Source organism: Procambarus clarkii, unplaced genomic scaffold (genome assembly GCF_040958095.1).
Source record: "Procambarus clarkii isolate CNS0578487 unplaced genomic scaffold, FALCON_Pclarkii_2.0 HiC_scaffold_348, whole genome shotgun sequence".
NCBI classification, from domain to species: Eukaryota; Metazoa; Arthropoda; class Malacostraca; order Decapoda; family Cambaridae; genus Procambarus; species Procambarus clarkii.
The window spans coordinates 144,511-152,256 of record NW_027189381.1 but is presented as its reverse complement, the minus strand read 5'-3'; the positions used below and the strand labels follow the sequence as shown (position 1 = coordinate 152,256).

Below are 7,746 nucleotides of genomic sequence, written 5' to 3'. Positions count from 1 at the left end.
TGGGTATAAAAAGTCGTAATTTCAAACTGCGAATACGTGCAGAGAGCCAGAATTTGGCTCCAAAATATGGCTCAGGCCACGAAATTAGGATGTTTGGGATATTTTGAAAACTGCAGGGAGGTTTGGGACAAATATGACCAAACGCCGCTTTCAGTACTTGGCATATGTTGGGTATAATAAAGTGATGTGGAAAGCATTGGGGATTTTTTTTATATTGCAGAATAGTGACTGGGGCTAGTGCGTGATGCTTTCCTACTAATCCAAACCCACTCAGATGCACCTGCTATATCTAGATCAACAACACTGCTGATCTATGATTCATCCAGTGTCTAATGTCACTTAGTGGAGAGATTTAGCAAGAGGTCAGCAGCAGATCAACTTTTTCTAAACACCATGTTGGCGATCACGGCAAACAATGAGGGTGAAAAAAAATTAATTTGCTGAGAGATTGCAATTCAGTAGAACTCCATTCACACTGACTGATGCCAAAATCTAGTACATCCATATCAGCCTGGATAGCTCCAGGGAGCCTCTGGCTCTCGCCAAGTAAATGATGTTTCATTACATTCATTTTTTGTTTTACCCTGTCTGTAAGACATTGTTTTCTACAGAAAAAATAATAACTATTTGGTATTTTTGAATATCATTCTCATAAATTTCTGCTCTGTTTAATTGAAGCCTTTTTATTTCAGCCATCCAACTATTATGAAGCCAAATGAGCTACGTAACAGCAATCCACGATTAGCAGAACTCACTGCCAAACAGGTAAATGGGAGGGATGAGGTTTGATGCAAATGACAGATAAGGACAAACTTTAAAAGGATTCAGTATAAGTAGACAAATAAACAAACAATTTAACAGGAGCATCTCTAAGCAGTAGCGTATATACTAAGCCTACAAACATCGGATTATGCCTAAACAGTAGGAGTGAGTGCTACCAAAGACACAAAGCCAGTGTTCTAAACACTTATATTCGTCGAGCCCTTACCCACTGTTCAGAATGGAGCAACGTGAGTAGGAAGTTTGAAAGTTAACTGAAGTGTTGGTGAACAATGGATATAGCAACAAAGAAATAAACGCGACATAAGATGACACCTGGACCAGGTACAATCCTGAGCCTAGAACAGAAACCACAACACCTCCAATAATATTATATTACAAATCGGATTTGGAAGGAAGGATTGGGCTACAGCAAGGATTGGGCTACAGGAAGGATTGGTCTACAGGAAGGATTGGGCTACAAGAAGGATTGGGCTACAGGAAAGATTGGGCTACAGGAAGGATTGAGCTATATCTCCAAATGTATATTTGCCAGATAATTTGGCACTAAAAACAAAACGCATATATTATTGTTTAGACTAAATCCGCTACTCATTACTTTCCTGAAGTTGTCGTATATACACTACAAAATCTGCGTGTAAATCACGACAATTAACACGTGATGAAAATGTGACAGTGTCAGACCACGAAGGAAGAATTGAAACAGGAATTTCCTTAAGTATTTTCGTAATTAATAATACATCTTCAGAAGGGTGTTTCAAGTCTTCCTTCGAGGTCTGACACTGTCACTACAGAACATGAATGTATTTACACGTTGCAACAATGAATAATGAGAACAATCATTATATGGATGGGGTAATAATAGGGGAGCATTAGCGCCTCTGGTGGTCACATGCTTAACTGTATTAGAGGTTGACAGTTTAGATATTATGGTGAAGTAAGGGTGAGTGGCGCGTCTGGGAATCCCACTTCTTAATGTGTGGCTCATTTGTCGACCAGCCCCCGCCTGGCAAGGGTCACGTTAATTACCAGTGAGCAAAAAATAAATGTGTTACAGATATCATTATTCAATCATAATATGGAAAGGATTGTTCGGGGTGTGTACTTCATGTTGTTATTCGTTTTTATTTCGTATATTATATGTATTTAGACAAAATATAGAGGTGACTGTCAGGTGGCAGCCATAGGTGTACCCGCTAGTTAAGTCATTAGTGCGCTTGTGGTGGCCTTAATAGCCATGCCAGTAGTTAGCCAGCAATCTTAAGGTTATCTTGAGATGATTTCGGGGCTTAGCGTCCCCCACGGCCCTGTCCTCGACCAGGCCTTCTTTTTCTTACACATCCCCCAGGAAGCAACCCATAGCAGCTGTCTAACTCCCAGGTACTTATTTACTGATAGGTAAACAGGGTCATCAGGGTGAAAGAAAGTGCCCATTTGTTTCAGCCTCCAACGGGGGATCGAACCCGGAACCTCAGGATTATGAATCCGAAGCACTGTCCACTCGGCTGCCATGCCCGTTAAAACAACCCAAAGAGAAATCTTCGACATATTTTGATGAAAATCTGAATGAAACGAAAAATGTTGGCCACAGATTGTGTGAAGATGGTGGAGGGGGGGGGGATTGAGGGGGTGCAGGTTAATATGATGAGCATGATTCAGAATGATGGAAGGAGAAGGGCTCCTATGATGAATTGACCTAAGGGCCACCACCTACAGTGGCCTCGACGGGGACAAGACGGCGGCGCCTTGTCAAAGTTTAGCCTTCCTACCCCCCCCTTATTTTATTGAGGATTTGTCTTGTGTATATTGGGAACAAGAGGAATGACTCGGCATTTCAGACTTGAGTGGTTAAGCGGGTTCATTGGTTAATAATCCTTTGAGGGAAACAACACCCCTATTGTCTGTGTTACATTGTGGCTCATTGAGCTTGAAGCTGTTGTCCAGCCTGTCTGTGTCAAATATGACATTTTAGAGAAGTGGTCTGTATTAATGACCTCCAACTTGGTCAGTATTACAAAGGCCTCGGCTGTTATTTATTTATTTATATAACTACAAGTTATATTGGGTTACTGATCAACCCGTCCTCTTAAAACTAACGTCACTTTTGGCTGGTATGCGCGGCGCTATGGCCAAATTTGGACGTAATTTGAAATGAAATCGACTCACAAAAGTGACGCACTGTTCCGTTTTCTGTTTGAGTTGTCCGGCTTACTCGGCAAACTTAGAAGAGGATTCTTTCCATTAACATTTTTCATAACGTTTTGAAACTTTATGAGAATTTCCTGCCCACCTAACCTATCAGAGGACCCATAACTTATTGTTGTTGACAAAAAAAATCCCAAATTTATTTTCATTTTTTTTCATTTTCAAATTATGTCCATATTCGGCCATACGGGTAAACGGCCAAAGCGACGCTATTTTTAAGAGGACAGGTGACAAGGAGTACATAGCCCTATGTGTTAACATTCTTGTAAAGCAACTAGTACGCATAGGACTTCGGGCAGGTCCTTAATTTAACAGATAATATTAAGTAGGTAATTTCTAGGAAAATTTATAGGCTAATCTATCTAAATCTATAACAATTTAAACTTTTATAGTGTTAGTCCTTCAAAGATTCGAGGTAGTGACAGTTGAACAAGTTCTGGCATGATTGTTGTTGCTGTCTTGAACTTTATCCAAAGCGGAAAATCATTGATGTGTTTTTAAAGTGAGGTTTCCATATTAGGACACAGTAGGCCAGATGGGGCCACAAGAGACTCTTACAGTTCAATATTCAATGTTGTTCGTTTAACTATTCTTAAGGATTGTTTTCATATTAACTGTGAGTCCCAGATGTTTAATGGCTGGTACATCATAACTCCTAGGTAATATTTACTTAAATTTACCAGAGGGCCACCATTTCTCCATGGTGCCATCTACGGCAACAGGAAGCTGGCGGTTTGTCAAAAGTTCCCCTACGGTTCCTGAGGAGTTTGTCAATCTGTATTTTGAGCGCGCAAACTGCTGCATTATGACATTAGAGGTAGTTTCATAATATGTACACGGTGTCTTGTAGCTAAGCTAAAGGTGGCATATAATGTTCAGCAACAAGTCGCCCTAGATTGTTTAGTGTTAACGACTAGGGCGATGGAGTGGTTATAGCAGGATAGCAATTGTGCAGATAAATGGGGAAGATAATTGCAGATGAGGAGTCACAATAACGGGGGCTGAAATATGTTGACCAAACCACACACTAGAAAGTGAAGGGACGACTAGATAATTGTTTATCAAATAGATGGAAGATGTTAATTGTTTGCATCTTGTTTACTCTGCGATGTAAAATGAATTCACCTGTAAATGGTCATTTTTGACAATGTAATCACTAGGCTTCTAACGTTAGTTTAGTGCTCAGAGACCATATACTGTACTTAAGAGGTTTTAAACACGTTATTTATATAATTTAGGCCAATAGACAGCTATATAAATTAATAATACACAGTACTTTTATCTAAGGTTAGCTAAAGGTTTGTTTTAGTGGGAGACCCTAATAAGGTAATGTGTTTCTATGTAACTTTAAAAGAACATTGATGCTTAACCATAGCCTCATGAGTCGGAGACAAAAATGTATTCCGTTAGGCTATTGCAGTCTTATCAGTCTTGCCTACTCGCTATTGTTGATACAATCTGTAATTAATCTCTATTGCAATTTCACCTTTCCAGTGATTGGTTCCAGTGTTCTTGAAATTCATAATTGTATTTTCTTACTCGATTGTATTTGAAATAAACTGTTTATACTTACCCTGGTGCTACATAGTCTAACTGGTTTGGTGCATTCTTTTGATAATTACTTAATATATGTAAAAAATATTTTTTCAGGAGTGTGGCACGTGTGGACAAGTATTGGATCAGAGGAGTCAAGGTAAAGTTAACAACTAGTTCTGGGGAGGAGCGGGTGGAAGTAGATGGACGTAGAAAACTTCACATTCTTGTTACACTAACACTGGTTTGTGCCTCGGAGAGGCTGCAGGATCCAGTAATTTCAGTAGAAATTCGGTTTCAACTCCTTTTGACCATGTCGTAGCTCAGTCGATTACGGCAGCGTCTGGGATGCTCTCGGATGCAGGTTTGAATCCTCGTCCCGGCCCTTGTGGATTTGTACACTCTTGTTAGCAGGCTGAGAGCTTTTCTTTCCCATAGATTTATTTATAGAAGAGTTAGCAATAAGTCGGCTGGGTTTATTAACGTATTGTTTTTAGGTCCCATTTAGATTATGCTGTTCAGTTTTGGTCGCCATGCTAAAGAAAGGACATAATTCACTAGAACACGTCAGTTAGGATGACAAAAATAATCCCGCAAATTAGAAAGCTTCCGTATGAAGAGATGTTGGAAAAACCTTAACGTGACATGATTGAAGTTTACAAGTAGATGAATGGGCATAACAAGGAAGCTATTGATAAGGCTTTAAATGAAGATAAGTTCAGATTTAGGAAATACATGGGTAAATACTGGTTTGGTAACTGGGTTGTGGATTTGTGGAACAAATTACTGGATCATGTGCAGACGAAGAGTCACAATAACGTGGCTGAAGTATGTTGACCAGACCACACACTAGAAGGTGAAGGGACAACGACGTTTCGGTCCGTCCTGGACCATTCTCAAATCGATTGTGGATCATACTACTGGATCACTGGATCCATATTACTGGATCATAATAGGCATAGGAATCTTTGATTGGTTGAAGCTTAGGTTAGACGAATATGAATGAGTGTAGGTGGATATAAATAGGAAGTGCCACGTGCAGGACAATAGGCCATCTGCAGTTTCTTGACTTACGTTCTACTAGTTTACACTCAGAACGCGACTCTCCAATCAGCTTACATCTGTATCCTCAATTACTGCTGGTGATCAAGGGCAAACATTTAACCTTGAATGTTTAACCTTGAATTGAGAGATAGGAGAATAATCTTAAGATTAGACTTGGACTGGCTGGCATATGCATTATATATCTTTAATGCATATGCCAGGGGGGGGAGATCTCCCCAAAGGCATAAACTGCTAGGTCAGGCCATCCACAAACCCATATCCAATGACTCCAAGGTCATGGGAAGCTTGACCTTCCCATGAAGTTGGAGGATTGTTGGTGGGTTTGTGGATTTGGAATGAGGGAAGAGGCGGGCTGGATGAGGCAGTTTATGTCTTGGGAAGTATTTGTAATCATTTTATTTAGAGATGAGTGTGAGCAGAAATGACACGCTATAGTAGTCATTTATAGTGAAGATGATAATGTATTTTCCAAATGAGAAAAAATTATGCGTGGCGAAAACTTAAGTTGAGATAAAGGTATGTTGTCAACAGCTCTACAATAAAAGATTTCGTTGTGGAAGAGATTCAAAGCCGAAAGGCGCGCAGTTTGAACGCTCCTAGCTGGACTTTCTTTCCACACCTCGCCTGGAGCTCATCTTTGAATTCAGCTGGCTTTTTTGGGCCAGTGTGTGCTCACTGCAGCTATCCAGGGACTCACAGCATCGGGGGAGGCTGGAGCCTCCCTAATGGACGCCATATTTTAGAGCCAAATTCACTGCAGCTATCCAGGGGCTCACAGCATCGGGGGAGGCCGGAGCCTCCCTAATGGACGCCATATTTTAGAGCCAAATTCTGGCTCTATGCACGTATTCGCAGTTTAATATTACGACTTTTTATACCCAAAATATGCCAAGTGCTGAAAGCGGCGTTTGGTCACATTTGTCCCAATCCCCCCTGCAGTTTTAAAAATATCCCAAACATCCCAATATCGAGGCCTGAGCCATATTTTGGAGCCAAATTCTGGCTTTCTGCACGTATTCGCAGTTTGATATTACAACTTAATATACCCAACATATGCAAAGTACTGAAAGCGGCAATGAGTCACATTTTGCACAAACTCCCCTGCAGTTTTCAAAATATCCCAAACACCCCAATTTCGAGGCCGGAGCCATATTTTGAAGCCAAATTGAGGCTCTCTGCACGTATTCGCAGTTTGATATTAAGATTTTTTATACCCAACATATGCCAAGTACTGAAAGCGGCGTTTGGTCACATTTGTCCCAAACCTTCCTGCAGTTTTCAAAATATCCCAAACATCCCAATATCGAAGCCTGAGCCATATTTTGGAGCCAAATTCTGGCTCTCTACACGTATTCGCAGTTTGATATTACGAATTTTTAAACCCAACATATGCTAAGTCCTGAAAGCGGCAATGAGTCACATTTTGCACAAACTCCCCTGCAGTTTTCAAAATATCCCAAACATCCCAATTTCGAGGCTTGAGCCTTATTTTGGAGCCAAATTCTGGATCTCTGCACGTATTCGCAGTTTGAAATTACGACTTTTTATACCCAACATGTGCTAAGTACTGAAAGCGGCGTTTGGTCACATTTGTCCCAATCCTCCCTGCAGTTTTCAAAATATCCCAAATTTCCCAATTTCGAGCCCTGAGCCTTATTTTGGAGCCAAATTCTGGATCTCTGCACGTATTCGCAGTTTGAAATTACGACTTTTTATACCCAACATATGCCAAGTCCTGAAAGCGGCAGTGAGTGACATTTTGCACAAACTGCCATGCAGTTTTCGAAATATCCCAAATATCCCAATTTCGAGGCCTGAGCCATATTTTGGAGCCAAATTCTGGCTCTCTGCACGTTTTCGCAGTTTGAAATTGCGACTTTTTTATACCCAACATAAAACAAGTACTGAAAGCGGCGTTTGGTCACATTTGTCCCAACCTCCCTGCAGTTTTCAAAATATCCCAAATATCCCAATTTCGAGGCTTGAGCCATATTTTGGAGCCAAATCCTGGCTCTGCACGTATTCGCAGTTTGATATTACTAATTTTTATACCCAACATATGCCAAGTACTGAAAGCGGCGTTTGGCAACATTTGTCCCAATCCCCCCTGCAAATTTCAAAACATCCATAACATCCCAATTTTGAGGCCTGAGCCATATTTTA

The 7,746-nt window shown here is 40.7% G+C and overlaps 1 long non-coding RNA gene across 1 annotated transcript in view; it reads left to right on the top strand.

Annotated features, from left to right (window-relative positions):
• The first annotated feature begins 689 nt into the window (after positions 1–689).
• Positions 690–7,746, top strand: part of LOC138361403 (uncharacterized) — an 82,571-nt gene continuing 75,514 nt past the window's right edge. The window contains exons 1-2 of the long non-coding RNA XR_011226956.1: positions 690–765; positions 4,636–4,678. This is a non-coding gene — a long non-coding RNA (uncharacterized lncRNA). The remainder of the gene's footprint in view (positions 766–4,635; positions 4,679–7,746) is intronic.